This window comes from Malurus melanocephalus, unplaced genomic scaffold (assembly GCF_030028575.1).
Source record: "Malurus melanocephalus ecotype Western Australia unplaced genomic scaffold, MMel_1.1 scaffold_221, whole genome shotgun sequence".
NCBI lineage: Eukaryota > Metazoa > Chordata > Aves > Passeriformes > Maluridae > Malurus > Malurus melanocephalus.
Window position 1 is genome coordinate 154,078 of NW_026623453.1, and position 18,663 is coordinate 172,740.

At 37.9% G+C, this 18,663-nt stretch overlaps 1 long non-coding RNA gene across 2 annotated transcripts in view; it reads left to right on the plus strand.

Annotated features, from left to right (window-relative positions):
- The window catches only part of LOC130578307 (uncharacterized), a 14,272-nt gene extending 3,064 nt beyond the window's left edge, over positions 1-11,208 (plus strand). The window contains exons 1-3 of one of the 2 annotated variants that reach the window (XR_008965861.1): positions 2,912-3,036; positions 9,663-9,765; positions 11,067-11,208. This is a non-coding gene — a long non-coding RNA (uncharacterized LOC130578307). Of the gene's footprint in view, positions 1-2,911; positions 3,037-9,662; positions 9,766-11,066 lie in introns of those variants that run through there. The other variant, XR_008965860.1, reaches the window with a different exon arrangement.
- The last annotated feature ends 7,455 nt before the right edge of the window (positions 11,209-18,663 follow it).

An 18,663-nucleotide genomic window follows, 5' to 3' on the forward strand; every position in this document is an offset into this window, starting at 1 on the left:
AGAGAAGAGAAGAGAAGAGAAGAGAAGAGAAGAGAAGAGAAGAGAAGAGAAGAGAAGAGAGAAACCAATGCAGTGCTAAAAGAGTAAAAATGTTATAATTAATTAATTGCAACTGATTAATTTGATCATGCCTATAAACACCTTTAATTCCTTAAAAGTTGTTACACAGACAGATGGAAAAGCTCAACCTGTGGAAATGGAGAAAATTCTTGGATTGCTTCACCCTTGCATATATCTTCAAAAGCTATTTCTAATCTTGCACAGGCTGTTAATGTGGAGATAGTAGCAGTTATGAAACCTGGGCTAGATTCCAGATATGTGGTATCAAAGTGTAGAATGAAAAGGAAATCAATAGTCACTTTTCAAGGAAAGTTATGCCAGAATTGTCCCGTATGGTTGAGATTAATCAAAGCCATAACAGCTTTTTTTTTCATTAGTAGAGCATTAACAAGTAAACAACATTCCTGTTTTGTTATATAGTTATACGAACCTTTTTCAACTGTTAGGCCTAGTGATAACATTTGGRTTTTCTCTGTTTATAGAAAATTGGTACATCAGCAGATAATAGTACAACTCAATATTTATGGAGTGCTGGTTTTCTGGAAATGGAGGAAACTGTTATTACCAGAAGAGTTCATTAAAATATAAACAAGAGTGTGGAGACAGCAATGACAATATTTATTTATGTATTTATGTATATATTTGTTTTTGCTATTGTCTGATTATGCTACAATGTCATGGCTATGACATGAAAGTGGGAGTTGTTTGAGCAGTTTTCTGCTGACTGCCTGAAAGGGGGTGAATGCCAGCCGAGTGTAACATCTCTGATTCACTGATATATCAATATACTGATGTGCTTGAGGAGGACCTGTCTTCTGATTATGATATGTCCCTGTATTAAGTTAGAACCATTCTATTCTTGTGGTATCTATTGTGGTATTTTAAAGAAGTTATTACAATGGAGAGTCTGAACAATGTGTCTTGTAAATGACTGAGAGAGTTCCTATAAAGTTGAGCACTTTAAAGTTACTTTGATTTAATTGACTATTAGCTTGTCTATATACCAAATAGATATGTATATTTCAGCTGTTACACACGTCTAAAAGTATATTTGTTAGAAGATGACAAACTATTTGGCACATTGCAGCAAAAAAAAAAAGTAACAAAACTTGTTCTACAATTTGTCATCTGGATCAGTGAAAGAGATCTTATTTATAARTAGATAGTAAGCCACATGTATTTAGCCTATTATTTTTGGTGTCAGGCCTTTGTGGCAAAGGATTTGAATGAGCAAAAGATGGGAGAACAGCACAGATAAGAGACACAGGGAAAATAAAACTATTCTTAGCATAAATGGAGCAGTGGGGAAGTGACATGGATGGCAAGGACTGGGAAGGGTGAGTAACTAATTTAGTTGATTCAGAAGTTTATGTGTTCTTAAACGGAATTGAGGCATCAAATGAGATGTCTATCATTCTGTATGAAAAATGCTTGTACTATATCTCAATATTACATTCTTCCAAGTAAGACAAATGCAAAAGTTTCTGCTTTCTCAATGTCAAAGTAGAGCTCCTGTCTGCTGCTATAAGAATTTMAAATGGCCTGTGATACTTTCCCTCTGTGACAAGATTTGTCTTGATGCAAGTGGCTGAGGGTTTTTATTCCCATCTGCAGAATGTTTCCTGTGACAGGGAGTCTGGCCTCAGGATTCTAGAGCTTCTATTGAATTTCTTTGGATACAGCTGTCAAAGTCCTTATGGATGAAAAGTACTATGCAAGTGCAAAAGATTAGCAATTTAGATTGTGTTAAAGTATATAATTGTGCKTAATGCTGTGTACTGCAGGAATCCCTCTTTTCAGCTGACTCATCTGTCTATCTCTCTATCCATCTACCTATCTTTTAAAGTTACAGGTTAATTATGCAGTTCATAGGCATAATTGTACAATTATCACAGGATAGGCAATCCTGCTGACATGCATGATGAACTTAATTTTTTATAAAATTTAAATTTAAGGAATCACAATGACTTTTGGCTTATTTAACCTATCCTGAAAACTCAGCACAAATGTCATATTTTGTAAGTGGGTCACCATAGAAAGAACATGAATATAGGATACTGAAAAGGGCTCAAAGCAATCCTCAGGTATGTGGTTGTTACTGATCACACCAACAGTGTGCTGTTAAACCACTCTGGGATATGTTTCCAGAGAGGACATTAAAATGCATTAAAGATAAATAACTAGAAAAATACCAATTTTCTGCTGGTAGTGTAAGAGAAGCAAGAGATTGTTTAAAGCAATGCATAATACAGTCTGTATTTGCTATGTTCTGAAATAGAGTTGTTTTTGAAGTCCTGAAGACCTTTTACATTGCACACAGAAGCTTCACAGTTTTAAAGATCCACACTCTCACATAACTGGCCCTCTTGAGCAACCTGACCTGCTCATGTGCACCAGGCTGAATGGGGTTGGGTCCTCAGCATGTTCATTTTCCCCTTTTTTGAAGTGTTCTTGATTATTAGATAGAAAACCTTWCTTCCACACTGAGAGGTCATGACTGGCTCAACAGAATGTTTGAGTAGTTTTCAGGTAAACTAAAGTGTATAAAAAAGTTACTCAACAGAACTCCTGTAAGCCAGTGTGATTCAAGAGTGAACTATGTTTAAAAATACTGATGTTGTCTTAAGCACATTAGAAACTGAAAAATATAAAGAATATCCTAAAGTTAACAACCAAAATATTTTCTGAGCAGTATTGCACTGCAAAGTCTCTGAATGATTTTACCATTGCAGTTACTTAGACTGAATGATTTTGAGTTTATGTATGGATGAAGACTAAGATGAATGAATGAAATCATGCTTGCATCTGCCTAACTAGTTTTGTTTTATTTTGTAAGAGAAATACGTATTTTTGTACACACTTGTGAGGGAATAACTGAGCAGTGCTGAAGAACCTGCTTAACCTAAGCATACTCACAGATTGAGCAGGCCTTGTGCAAGTATCTTCAGATCTGATTCAGGATCAAAGCAAACCCTGGTAAGCCCAGCACCCTCAGAGGGAAATGAGGGAGGGACAAGAGAATGTTGCTAAAGAGAAAATCTGAATTCTGGCAATTCTGAATCACAAATGTAGGTGGAAGATGGTAGATAAGAAGCAGGTGTGGTAGAAATCAAGTCAATCCTCCTACTCCCATAATAGAGTGGAAGAAATAATGTGTCCTACTCTGGATGCCTGTCGTGCCAGAAAGAAGAAGGTGGAGTTAGCTCTTGTTTGCATCTAATTTTTCCCTTTTTTTCAGCTTTCTTGCCTTTAATTTTGGCTGCTCTTTGCAGCTTCCCCACCGCTGATGCCCAAATTCTCCAGGAACTTCCAGTATCTCATAGCTGAAAGACCACTGTTTCTGTTCCTGTTTCTTTTTTAGATCTGTACAGGAAATCAATTTTTGGGTTGTTCACAAAGCTAGACAATAATAATTATAATGACGGTAGCAATGACAAAAAATCCTGGAAATTAGTAAACTCTATTTTTTCTTTATCTACATGAATTGTTGCTATTTATCAGGTGATATTCTCCTTTTCTTCCAAACATTTCTAGCATTTTCCTGTAAGCACTTTTTATACAGTGACCCCATAGTTTAGTAAGTTGCTCTGAATTACAGAAGTTTATTTCCCATTCTGGGAAAGAATATTGGGAAACAGYCTGTTCTAAGAGAGCATGCAGCTGCCCCCACTGAGATGGAGCCTGGGCTCCCTTGATTGTCCTCAGTCTCTCCTTTCGTTGCTCTGTCACTTTGCAGAAAGTTTTTAAATACCTACTATTCAGCAGCTTCAATATCCATCTTGTCAACAACTAGGTAATGGAGTAATTTTCTCTTTACTCCCTCATTCTTCACAAATCCTGAATTAATGTATTTCTTACAGGAGTGAAATAGCATTAACATGAGAGACTGTTGCATCCCTCCCTTCTTCCCTCCCGGCTTTAGTACACCCCACTGAATGCTCTAGGGTGAGGCACTTCCAGAAATGTTGGTTTAGATGTCATTAGCCAGAAAAGGCAACTGATCCCACACAATCAGAATGAGTATGCTGACAGCCAAGTTTTTTGCCATAGGGGAATTGACACTACCACTTTCTCAGGCAGTTTTATGAATCTGCTCCCCCTATGTCGCTGCTAATTCTCTCCAGATGAAACCAGTTGGACATTTAACAGTTTCATGATGACAAAAGCAACATTTCCCAGTCGCCCTCCTCCACTCTATTGCTGAGCTCGCTACTTTGTGCATCTTGTTTCTTTATGTCACTCCATTCTTTCTTCCTCCTCTGTGTATTCCCTTTTCCTGGCTACTCTCTCCTGGCTATTTGTCCCCATTTATGTGCTCTTTTGAGTTGCCTGTACACCCCTTCTTTCCAGTGTAAGTCTACTCTTTTCTTTGAAGTTCCCATTTCCATGGCCCAARTCATTAGGACACACAGCTTTTCATGGTTGGGTTATTATAACTGAGAGGTCACCAAATGAATGACTTTAGTGARAGGAAACATGCTGTGTAGGCCACTTAGTTAAATTCATCTGGGAAGAGCATTTTCCAGTCAAGACTGCACTGTTTTGCATTTAGCTAACAWAATTTCTGCCTGGCTCTGTGATGATAGTGTAGTAATCACACCTTCAGTGGATCTCTGATATTCTACTGAGACATAGTGTCTGTGGGGAAGATATATCTTGACATGTAATTCTTATCTTTTCTGGAGTGGTTCTTGGGGAATGCAGTCGCAATTTCAGTGTACTAGTAAGAACAAGTCAATTCTAGGTGTTCAGGTTGCCCAGACCTATCTCTCCTTCAGTGTGTTATAGTATTGTCTGAACTTACACAGTGTATGCAGAGCATCTTGTGATATTGCAGCGAATGAAAGATGTACACATTTGATCTAAGTAGCTTTAAAAGACRTGTTCTCCCCTGTAGTGCTCATTCCCTGCACACACTGAGAAACATGCAACTCAGCAGTCGCTCTCCATATCACTGTGTTCAGGAGCTGCACTCATGAATGATGAGACACTTACCACCAGTTGGCAATACAAAGTTGGCATCAAAATCCTATAACAGACTTTCTAATTATTTTCTGAATTGTCTTTAAAATTTTGCTTAAAAATTAGTTCTAAATTTGGGCTTAGGAGACCAAGGGTAAAACATCTATTTTGAGCTCACAGTTACTTTGTGGTTTTGGAAAACAAAACATAACAAAACAAAGGATGTATTTGAAAATATTCTCCTTTAATCTGTGTTAGCAGTAAGGGATCAATGCCAAGTTGTACAAAGCAAGAACAATTATCTTGCTATTGATGTATAAACCGATCTTGCAGTGATACTGTTCCAGCTACAGCATATGTTGAGGATGTTAAAGGTGAGCAAACAGAGTTCAAGTCTGCTAAACTTTCTCTAATAATTTCATTAATTAGCTCCTGTGGGCTGAGATAATTTTTCTTTTGTATTTGGACAAAGCCAAAACTATAGAAACTATTTCATAATATCTGGTATAAGAATGAACACACTGAATTAAAAWTTTGTTTCACTTTCTTAGCTTTCTAGGTACCCTAAAGACCAATTTATTTTAAAGGAGATTGCAAAGCTTGAGGTGTAGTGTTTTACAGAATAATACAGACTTCCTTTATTCCCTTGGTGTTAAGTGTCCAGGACTTCTCAGTCTTACAGATTGGAAAGTTTTAGTTTTACTGGTTAGCAGAATTCAATTAGATTTAACAGGGATTACACAGCCTCACTTCTATATGGCACAGAGAGGACTGGAATCTTAAAACAAGTTAATAAATAAGCACCATTTCTATGGGAAGAGGATTTGGGATGCACTTTTTTCCTGACAAAAGTATGTCTGTCCACTTTTATATGACTCATGTGTAAATTGTGGATTTGCCTTAAATGGGTTTAAAAAAGGACAGATCCTTAAATACGAGAACAAAACAAACAGAAGTGTTAGACTTCATTTGGTATTTCCCTTATTTGTTGCACAATTGAAATAATGATATGAAGTTATTTATCAGTCTGTGATTACTGCAAACAGTAGAAGGAGAATGTTTATCTGCTTGTTTCTACAATGAAATGTGAATTGTATGCAGTTGACTATTCTGATGTTTCTAGCCCTGAAATCATGTTTCCCTTAGTCTATCCAAGGGAAATTTTTCTGGTTTAAAATCTCAGYTTTCCCCCTTAGTTTAAAAATAATAAATATCTTTTTTAAATTTATGACCAGTTAATAGTTTTTAATTCAATGGGAACAAATCCAGCAGAACTGATTTGCATGATATTTAGTGATTGCTGCTGTGCCTGAAGATTCTGCCTTAGTCTCTTTCCTCATCTCCCTCTTCCCTGTGCCCTGTTTTTTGTCAAGGGTCAGAAGCAGATGCTGAGGGAAGAAAGAAAATGCAGGCAAGCACCAGGTGCTACTCCACAGATCCCCTCCTACCTCTAATGTTTGCTGTTTCCACCATTCTTTCCTTTGGGAGCTCCCCTGCATAATTAATGCTGCACACTGCAATCTCTATCCCTCTCCTTCAAAATGCAGTTACCTATGAATTCTCTTCCCCAATTTGACAATTTTAACATATTAGTGACACCAAATCAGACAAGTGTAATTTTATGAGCTTGATCTGGTTAGCACKCAAGAATTTGCTCCCACAATGTTTCTAGTATCCTAGTATATTTGATGGCCATTAGGAGGAGCATTTGTTGCTTGGAGAGACTTGCCAGGCATGGTAGAGACGCAGATACTAGCTAGATTCTCTAGATGCTCATCTCTCTTTTGTTTAAAAGGTTTAGCCAACTCAATTCTACTAGTGAAGTAAAAATSCACCAATTCCCTTCAATCAAATAAAGATGAATGTATTTGCTTGTCAAAGGCAAAAAAACTTAAAGCAGGGTATTAATGTAAGCTGGTGCTGGTAGCAGACCATATAAGAGCCTTCTTCTTCTATCCTTTTTATCACCTTCTCTGTGTTAGTTCCACTTACCAGTGAAAGAAAATGGGGATAGAGGAGGTGGTGGTAGTGGGATTTCAGTGGATGCATCATAGGCCTTGCTGCAGTAACCCGTATGTGTGGTCCTTCAGAGTGGGAGTTGTACTCTGGCCAAAAGTGCGTCTGTGTGAGCAGAGGTCCTTGTAAGACTCTGCCTGTTGCATTCGGGCTTAGAACTCCTGCTCTATGTCTGAATGTCCATGTACATAGATATGAGGCGCACCTAAGGTCCAGAATCTGTATGGAGATTTGTAACTTGCAGATATGATTTCCAGTCCACTGCCCTGGAATTTGCAAGGGAAGGAGCAAACGGTGGCTTAGTCTCATCTTTTACTAAATATGTACTGCCAAGGGAGGACAAGCATTTCTTTCTTTAAACCAAGAGATTATATCCTGGCTAACTGCATTTAATCGAAGGTCAGCATTGCTTAAAATGGAAAGAGCCCTTTTGTGTCAGTGAGATGGTGTCGTATCTCTTGGTACATATCTAATCCTACTGCTTTCAAATTTTTAATGAAATCAAAGCATATGCTGAGCCTATCCATGGAGTGGCTTAGTTTGTGTAGCTGAAGAACAATCACAAGACAATTTTCTAAAAACAATAGATGAAAGAGGAAGTTTAAACCACTTCCCAGTTGAGAAAAAACAATTGTGCTGATTCACATCTGTGCAGAATGATAGGGTTTTTTCTTTTGCCCATTTATTCTCATATTGCCATGACTGTATGAGAATGCAATAGGACACTCCCAGATGTAAGCCCAGTAATAAACCACAAATTCCTTAACTATAATTATCTCTTCAGATTTCATCTTAGGTTTCAGCTTTTAGCTTCTCTTCCTGCCATTATACAAATATGGTGGTGCTATTCAATGATGCTTGGACAGAAATACCACATTTACTGATGCACCAGAAATTCTGAAAGGGTATATCAACAACAGCATAGATACCATTCATAGTTCAGAAATTCACCCTATGCAGGATGTGAATGTTTTACTGAAATCACCTGTTAACTAAGTACATTGAAAACTGCAACTCTGAGCAAAGATGGGGATGTTATGACCTTCATAAGTTATCTCTTGAGTCCATCATAAAAGCAATTTCTGGCCAACCCTTGCCCTTTTAACCTAAGGAGATATGTCACAAAAAAAGAGTTCAAGATGTAATAAAAGTGGCATTTTCTCTATGAGGTATACTATCCATGAAAGGGGAACTTCAGACATTTTTCATATCCAATTTCATAATACTGAATAAGACAAAAAAAAAATTCAAATGCATCTGACTTACATAAGGTAAGTGAGAAGATATATAACCTTTGAAGTAGCATTAACTGACTGCTTAGTATTCAATGGGTTTGGAAGGAAATGCAGTCACCTACATTGTGAATTGCCTTTGCTGAGATAAAAAGTAAAACCCTTGTTCACTCTACAGGGCACTGTTATTTAGTTTGATGAAGCAATTGCTCTGCTCCTGTATTACTGGTGCAGTATTGAGAAACAATAAAGAACAGGAATGCAAAATGTGTCTTGTTTGCCAGAAATGGCAAGACTGACAGGAGTTCTGAGGAGCAGCTGAGATACTTCAGCAATGGTGGTTGTCTCCATGAAGGATGAAGTACCTCTTGACTACCCTCTGAGTAAGAGAGTTGCTTCTTGTACAGACACTCTCTTGATCAGCTCCCATGTTTTGCACACCCATTTAAATAGGAGTTAAGCCCCTCTTCCCTAGCTGACAGAACATAAGCTCATAATAATGGCTGTTACTTTGCACAGGTCTCACAGACTCTAGGATTAATACCATAGTGCAGTTTACTGAGTMACTGGATAGTCCTTTCACTTTTCAACAACCATTTTGTGACGTAAGAATGGGCACAGACCTTGATCTGTCCCTAAACAAGTCCTCTCTGTCTGCTGTGTGCTTTCACAGTGGGACAGATGTATTTGGCTTTCTCTCAGTATGTGGGAATGTGGGCAGAAGAGTGGCAGAACATGCTGGAGTGTGCAGGACAACATTAAGGGAATCTGCTTCCAGTCAAAAAGACCAAAAAAAATAGGCTCACATCCAAAAAGGCTCGATGTGTAAAGCTTCAAAGTAATTGCTGGCTGTCATTAATATTTTAACTTCAGTGTAATGGTTCCTCCTTTGTCACTGAAAGTCAGAACTACAAATAATAATTTGTAAAAAACAGCTCTTAAACTTCTCATTCCTTACTGGGAACTCAAGTTCTTAAGACATATTTTTGGGGTTTTTTTTTCCTGATTTTATTCAAATTATCTAGAAAATTAGAAAAAACRGAAGTATTTGTTCATAGTTGTCTGAAAAAAAATCAGGTTTTATAGTTTGCTGCTCTACTATTTCTACAACTGTGAGCTTTTAAATAGCCTTACATGCAGTGTGTTTCACTTGCACCTCATTGCATGTGCTAGCAATCTGCATGGATGCTAATTAAAAGAAATACAGATGGTGACCTATCCATTTAGATCTTTGTTTGCATGTGTGTATATTCCTTTGATGTTTGGGKTTTTTTTTTTTAAAGATAGATATGAATTATTTGAAATTGATTAAAAATTAAAATTTCTTCATGTGAAAATCAGACTTGTAAAATATAAGCTTTCTCATCTCTTACTGTTTTCACATTATACTAGGACTGCAGAGATGTGGAAGCAAAAAGGAGTAGGAGAGCTCAAAAATTCAGCAACAATAAGTCAAGAATACCAAAGTGATTCATTGACTTTAAGTATTTAAATTGTAAGTAATTCTATTGTAACTTTAAGTAAAATACTCAATTAAAATTTTAAGTAGTAATTTCTTAAGAATTTTGACAAGTTTTTAATAATGTGCATATAGTATTTAAAAGGATTATTTTAAAATAGCACTGTTTTGACACTTACTTGAAGTCTCAATGAACATGAGAACATCGCTGCAAGTAATGAAAATCTACAGAGCCTGGAAGATGGAACTGAAATAATCCTTTCTAGGAAATAGATTTGAATGCCACTGTATCGGTTTCCATGGGGACCAGCAACAAAAATATTGGCAGTGAACCTATTGGGSGAGTTTATGGTGAACATAATTCCCATTTTTTTTGGTTTGGAAGTTTAAAAAAAATATTTTAGGGTAATTTCAAAAGCCAAGCATAAAAATGCACATTTCATGACTGTGCAAATAAAAGAAACACTTTGCATTTGTTTTAAGCTAACTAAAAAGAGTTCAACTGTCACTGCAGGAAATTGAGAATTTGTAAAGCTGCTACTTTTTTTGTAGACATTTGAGGGTCAACATGAATCAGATTATGCAGCAGAGAATGAAAGTCTCCACTGACTTGCAATATTTCATTCTGAAAGATTTTTTTTTCATATCAGTAGGAATTGCAGTAAATCTACAAGATGTGTAATATTATAACCCTGCAATATAATACAAGCTTGTGTATTGTTATACCAAATACTCAGAATAAAAGACCAGTTGTATTGGCAGTTACTACTGTTCACTCAGCACACACTATTTGTGTTTAAATGCTGCCAGATTGTACAACGTTGTGGCATAAATAGGGCCAAATTTAAGATACAACTTTTTTGAAACAAAGGTTCAGGAATATTTCATTTTTCCAGGAGTTCTGTAGAATTTGGAGGACCTAAAATATCTTCTGGCAACTTAGATCCATCCTGACATAAAAATGATGTCATTGGCTTGAGTTACTAGAGAGGTTCAGTACTCCAAGCTCTATTACTCCTGAGATTCCTTTACAGATACTGGCAGTGCAGAGAGCCAGGGAAACAGTCTAGGACAACTTGAGTCCTTCTTTTGCCTGGAAATATGTGTCCCTCTGGGACAAGAAATATATGTTACAGATGTTAATCAAGATTTTAAAAGCAAAAKGTTATTTGCAGGACCCTTTGAAGGTTTCCGATATGGTCTGTATCCAGATATTTTCTGTATCTCTGTGCTTCATTGGGTGGGCACTATTCTTCCTTTCTTGACTGAATTCCTTCAAAATGAGTAGAGCTGTCACTAGCCTTACTGTGCCTTTTCCTCTCCTGTGTTTATTCAAGCTCACAAGTCCTGTTCAATTGGAGTTGAAAGTTGGGAAGTGTTCTTGTGAGTCACTTGGTGTCCGGACATAGACAAACTTCATCTAGACCCTAGGAGTGAAAATCAAGAGGTTTCTTTGACTAGTCAGAAAATTCTGCACCTTTTCCTAGGTAAGACGGCTGTTCTGTGTAATGTTTTTCTCTTTCAAAGAGAGTATGTTTTTATARTCTCATCTGATTCTAGTATTGGTCAATTAGCCCTAATTTAGCTGTTAATGTGTGTGGTATTAGGTAGAATGTTTTATGAAGGTCTTTCAATATGATATCCTGAAAACAATTCCTGAAATGTACCATTAATAAATTTTTTTTGGTTTTTTGTGTTGTGTGCTTATTGTAGAAGAAGCTATTTTTTTACCTAAGTAGGAAGATACAATTTTGCCAGTGAAATTCTTTGGGTAGATACCTTGGATTAAAATAGGATTTTTAATTACTGTAATTAAAACCGCTTATGAAAGTTGTGCAAACAGTTAGGTCTGTAGAGCAGGACAATGGAGGCATTGTCCCTGGCACTATCCATCCTATTTTACCTCATCCATGCTGGAAAAGGCTCTCAGTCAGTAAGGGACTCTCACAGACATTGAAACATCAGAGTAATGGAGTTTATTCAAATTGGCCCCAAAATTTGCCACTAAATAGTACCTTTGTGCTAGAGATGCTTAGGAGGCTCCAAGCTCAGCAGCAGAGAGGTTCACAGTTTTTTTGGGAGTTTATCCTATCTACACAATAGAACTAGAGCGACCTAAGCCTTCTGTTTACATAGCACCAACACCTCTAGAAGCACCTCTGTGTATCTATGAACATGTGCTTAGGATTATCAGGTTGAAACCTTTTGAATTTGGATAACARGATTGTTTTTCTTACCCCGCCAGTGAAATACAGTAGTGAATAATCTCTCCCATTATGGCRTAGATTCCCGTGCTTATTCTAAAACTCTTTGACAATATTGCTCTTAAAAGCCTCAGGCTACCCTATTGGAGTATCTGAGCTGGAAGGCAGTTGAAAAGCTTTTCTCCTCAGTAGAAAGAGCAAGCCTCTTTTGGGARGTGATTCCAGCTTCGAGGAAGTTGAATTGCCTATAGATGTGTCTTTCTCTTGTCACTGTTTTTTTTAAGTCTCCCTTTTGGAATTACTCTTTCTGAGTAAAAGCAGAGCAATTGTACAGTCTGGGCTTTAGTCATAATGGTTTCCTTTTTGGRCAAATCACTTGTGTGTGCATTTCATTACTTTTTGTTTTTCTGCCTTGTTTTCTCATTTATAAGTAGTTMATTATGATCTCAGATGGGTACTGTTCAAAGTGTGAAGAAATTTCAGTTACTTGGATGAAATAGCCTATATAATCATAAAAGATTGTATTTCACGGTTAAGAAAGTCTACAGTTAGAAAAACAACTTTAAACTTTTATTTGTGCAGTTTGATACAGCCTCTGTAAACCCTACATTTAATGGGAGCTTCTTCACCATTGATTTTATCTGAATCTGATCAAATCCCAAGTGGTGGGCAAGCTATGGACAACTATGTTTCTACTCTTTTCCCAGTTGCATCTTAGCTTTCCAGACTTCTGTGATCTGAAAACTGAAGATGCRATTCTCTAAGTAAAAGGACTTTGTTCCCATGTGGTCTAGAAACTGTAAAAACTGCAATATTTCAGACTATTTGCAAAGACACTTATAAAAATACTCAACACCCCAGTAAAATTTCTTTTTRTGATCTGGTCTCTGTCTCATCTCAGACTTAGTTCTCCAATTCTCAGCTCATGCGGTAAGTCCTGCTGTCCTTACGTTCACTTTGTCTGAATTGGCCAAATTGCTACTCACAGCAATGGTCCTTCTTCCAGAAAGGCTGAGGGACAATGTCAAAGCCATGAGAGAGGTCTGGTTTGCAATGCCATTTTTACAGACTGTGGCACTTTAGGACAGTAAGTCACATTGCTTGGGCTCACCAGATGCATGCAGATGTGTATTCTGCAAACTTGCTTTCATTTATATGGCAGTTTAACTGTATTTCAGTAACTTTGCCAGTCAGATTGTTGTCATTGTTGCTTAGGTGATRTGCCATATTTCTCTGCAAAACCCAGTACTTCAGGAATCACAGCTTTCCCTTGACTGAAGTTCTAGGAYTAGGGAAGAAAAGAATAACAATGCCAAGGAATGCCTGAGTACTGGTTTATATCARTGCAATGTAGTTTATTTTTCTGGTCTAACCCAGGAGAGGGAGCTAACTTTCTAGCCATCACATCTGGCACACTGCACTGTAGCTGCTGATATCCAATGTCTGACTGATTATTCACATATGCTGTCCCTGACRGAGAATCATCTTGGGAGTGCAAAACCACCCTCCCAAAATGTTGGTTACCTCTGTTCAGCACAGTAAATATAATTACATTAYATATTCTTGACAGGGGAGTATTTATTGTTAATGTATTTTCCTATAATTTAAACACTGTTGCACATTATTTGCTCTCTTCACCCACTCTTCTGCCTTTTGCCTATTAAGGAAGRTTAAGAGGATCTGAATTTCATAGCTTCTCCGCTGCAGCAAATGTTGCTCTCCGTGGCACTGTGGGAAAGCAGGGCAGCAAACACTTATCAGCATTGCAAGTTCCTGTGCTTGTAGCCTGCTGCCAGCCTTGGTTGGTGTGCCAGGCACAGGGTGAATTATGCCTGAAGCAAAGAACATTCACACTGGTCCCTTCCAATGAAGGAAGCTGGGAAGCAGCTTATGGAGCCCAGCTAAGGAGCATGTCTGTGCCACTGGGCCCTCCTGCCCTGCACTTCTCARCAAACTCCTGCCTGCAAAGCTTCCATCTCGGTTGGCTGTAACTGCAGCCCTCAGACTGGGCTGGCACAGGACAAAAACAATTCCTATTTGTTTAAATAAGTTAATGAGTTAGAGAGGAGCACAAAAGAAAGAAGGGAGACAGGCCTGGCTGTTTTTGGTTCTACAGAGGGGAAATGAAGAACATCTGCCKATGGGCTTTCCTGAGGAATCATTGGCCCCAGGCATGTGCCTATGCTCTTGCACCTCCCACAGCCATATGTCCCCAAAAAATGGGAAAGCAGGAGTCTGACCTTGCTGTTTGGGTGCATTGGGGCACTCTGCCAGGTGCTGGCCAAGGCACCCATCTCTGTCCTTGGTACTCCAGTTCCCTCCTGGGCAAGGAATACCTGCTGAGTTGGCAATCCCATGRCTGGCTCTCTCTCTCTCCTTCCGTCTTTCTCCCTTACTGCTCTCCTTTTTTCTTCTCATTTCTTYTCTCTCACACACAAGTTTTAAGCTGTAATTGTTAAACAGAAGATTTTGAAAATSCACTATGTATTTAATAGAAAAGTTCAAACACTTTCCAAGAGAATGGAAAGAAAACAAAAGCATTGGGGTTTTTTTTTTGTTGGTGGTTTTTTGGGGTTTTTTTGTGTGTGTCTGGAATACTTGATGAGTTTTATAACTTTGTGCTTTTGGGTGCTTGAGGTTGGTGAAAATTTGAACTGAGAAGACTTACTCTGAAACACTGTTTGCTTTCTACACAGTGGCCAGCATCTCTGAAGGCATAAGCAGAGTGCAGAGCAGATGGAATAATTTTTCTGTGTTAGTTATTTTAATACAAAGGAACACGGGTAAATTAATATGGAAAATGAAAAAAAAATCAGTTTACCACATGTTGAAATTGAACAGAACATGAAAGTTCCAGGGAAAAGGAAAGAACTTTTAAAGTCTTTTAACAKTTTTCATGTTTGTTTCACAATAGGCTGATGTTAGTAAACAAGTAAAACCAAAGACAAGAGAAATTCTCCATGTCTTGTTGTTCTAGCAGCAAATTTTGATCCAGTTGATGAGGAGTTAGTAGATACTTACGTAAGTAAAAGTAAGTAACTTTCTCAACTGGGGATTTGAATTTAGCAGTGTAGTATAGTAGCATGGATGTGTACATGAATTACATTGATAATGTAAACTTGAGCTACCTATGTTGAGAAAACAAAAAGGAGAGCCATCAGTGCTGTCCATATCTTGTGGATTGACATGTGAACAGTAGTCAGTTTGAAAACACATCCCATGTCACTAGAAAATACTCAGTAATGCTATAATCGTCCTCTTAAAAGGTGTAGCCATGAAGACTGGCCCTTTAAAACTTAGTGGACATAATTGCAGCAGCAATTTGTTTCTTGAGCTAGGTAGACTACTTTTTCTATTTTCCAAAAAGATTGAAAATTGACAAAAAATTATTTATTTKGAATCAATGAATAGGGTGTGCAAGTATATTTCAGCCTTGAGAASCATCTGCCATAGTTATTACTTTAGAATTCACTCTACACACTCTGTAATTAGCTGAATAAGTCATGTGGGTTTGTTCTGCTGCAATTGGATGTCTGCCGTATTTATGGTTTTCAAGAAAGCTGGACATATACTGAAGTGAATACATTTTGCCTGAGTGATCATGCAAATTTCAGAGTAACACATCCTTAAATTAGAAGAGCAGAATAAAGAAATCAGCCATTCATGCTTACTGCTGTGACTTTTTGTTTAYGACTATAGATAGTAGACATTTGCTGACCGCCAGTGCAGGTGTCCTTTGTGGTACAGACTGAAACAATTTCTCCTCTAGTTAGAATGCCACAATTTGCAAATATTTTATCACTTGCATCTGTTTTGTTAAACCAACATTATTACCCAGTTAATTGTTTGTCATGTTATGTTGAAGTTTATGTTGAGCTTTTTTTCCAAGTGATGAATAGTAACAAAAACTGTTTATTATTAGAGCGTGACTGTCAGAACTGTCGAATACTGGAAATGCATGCCCACCAGTGCCATTGCAAGTCATAGTGAATGGTTTGAGCGAGTTAGCAGAGCCTGGTCCATGTTTATGAGTGTCACTCTGTSAGTATCCTGCCCACTAGAGCACAGCTGTGAGGCTAAAATGGATATTTTCTTGACTATTTGCAGTCACATAACTGGCCCTTTAAATTAAGCAATYGGATTCCAGACACCAGTTATGGCAAAAACCCACGATGTTCATCTCCATTATCTCTGTTATTTAAGGCTTTCAAAAAACCACTAACCTACACTCCTACATTCAAACAAGCACACACTAGAACACAGAGTTAAGCCAACTTTTTAACTCCCAGTCATTAAGGATGTCAAAACATTCTGATATATGACATAAACATATGACTGGATTTTTTTTTATTAATGTAAGGGCTAGGTTGTGAAGAACAGAAGATTTTTTTAAGCCTCTTACTCGGTAGAGACAATGTGATTTGGTGGTTTAACATTGTAACATTTTAAATGGCTTGTTAAACCCTAATCGGAGCACATTAAACACTAAAATTTTGTAAGTGCATAATAAGACCTAAATATTTTAATAGCGTATTAACCTGTAACATAAACCAAAAACAGTCACAGTGTTGTCTTTTTCCTTGTGTTTTTTTCTATAACAAGTTCTAAGGAGTAACTGATACTTTTTGCAATGATTAGAAAGTTGAGGGTTCCTTGGTGTTCTTCCTGTTAAAAAAGAAGAAACAAAAGTCAGGAAATTTCTGTATAAGAAATTTTATTTGGAGTGAAGATTTTAAATTAATGCAGAAAGATTTGCTTTGAGATTTGCCATAGCTAAATGTTAGCAAATAAAATTTACTGCTAGAGAAGTAGTATGGTTTCAGTAAACAGTGTTTTGTGCTGGGAAMATATTTTTTGCTTGAGAAGTTTTAYTCAGATCTGATAGTTTTTGAGTCTTTTGTCAACAAGAATGTGGAATGGGCTCTTGCCAGTAGAAAAAGTTCACAAAAGATCTGTGGGGGATTTTAAAATTTAGTTAGTTAGTTTTCAGTATAATCTTCTGCATGTGATTCTGGAAAAGAGGTAGGAGTTCACTGATACTCTGGCCCAGCAATTCCCCTTAAGAAAAWTTTTTAAAAAGGAAAATAAAATGTAGCCTGTGAGCATCTCTTCTTGGTTAGTGATTCCAGGATCACCTTCCCTCCAGGGAGGTAAGCGCACCACTTCTGCACTTCCCAGACCCTCACAGGTTATGGTAAGACATCTGAGCCACCTTTTGGACCTCCATCTTCTCTGTGGTAWTTGGGGGAAGTTGTGGCTGAGTCATTTCATCTTAGGTTTGATTGCAGCTGCTCCTGCTTTTCTATACTGGCTGTGACCCCAACGCTCTCCACAGTGGTGGCCGGAAGAGTGCGTTCGGACTCTTCCATAGTGCGTTAGGACTTTGGAGATACCTGGGTAACRCTGAGTCAGAGCTATTGATGTAGTACTTGACTGAGAATGGACTACAGCTTCTCTTGATGTGAACAGTCACAATAATGGGAAAATACACTTGAAGGCTTGGTCCATAAGCTGTTGTATCTGTGTGATTGTCTCTGCATTGCAAACCTGTTACCATGAGAGACCAAGGCACCTGAATTCAGTGGCCTGCATCTGAGCAAGCTCTTCAGTTGTGCATTGCTGTGCTGTCACTGCAGCATGGCATTGCCTCGAGCAGTGAGCAGGCTTTGGGCTCCAGGCTAGGTCTAGACAGGTAAAGAGTCCCACGGTAGCTCTGTCTGGAGAGGCGGCATATATTTGCTCTTCATAAAAATGTTGCCACTCTCACAGGGCAGCTTCTGGAACAAAATGTTTTGTGACGTAAAGAGGGCAGCCAAGGGGACCTTCAAAGCGTGCACAGRACCTCATGGTATTTGCAGGGCATCAGCTTCAGTGTGGATTTTTCTCTAGCATCTGGGAAAAAAGCTGTGTGATGCAAGAGCAGCAAGGTACTGATCTTCACGTGAACCATGTTCAGATTGCATTTATTGTGAAAAGAATCTAAGGGAGCCATGTGGATTTTGCCTTGTGTTTGGGCACTGTTACTCTGATACAGAAATGACTTTTTGTTTGCTTGTCTGTTTATTTATCCCATGTAGTAGTTGGAAGTAGTTAAAATTAAACATAAAAGCCCATGCTTATTCTGGAATAAGAGTGATTACAGGGAGGAAGAAGTAATTCTAATATAACTAAAAAGGTTTAACTACACCAGTGTAATTGTACCATGCAGGTAGAAGAGCATTTCTGTGGAGAGAAGCTCTAGACACAGAAACAAAACATTATAGATCCCATCCATAGAAATAACTCTAGGCCATAGAAATAGTCTCAGGCCAGTGATTCTTTACTTTTAGTAAATAACTTGAGTCAGTAAAAGGAGAGGGATTCATATTTGCATGAACTGTATTCTGGTATCAACATGACTGATGTCCTGTAAAACATGGGACATTTGAGGTGGATGAAGCAGGGCTAACGATRTGTTGCTCTACTGATGCTCTTGTAGCCATGATTTGGTGAATGATGCACAGGATGTTCTTCAGGTCTTTAGCTCYATGACAAGCAGAAGAACAGAGGGGGAAATCAGTACAAAACCCCCAGAGTTACACCTGAGACTATGTCYAGAAAGGTCAGGTTCTCCATTCTATTTCTCCCCAAACCCTTTCCTCAAACCTGTCATTTTTGTCTATATTTAAAAAAACAAAACAAAACAGAAACAAACAAAACCCAACAGATCTTAGTCTTACTTTGCAACTTT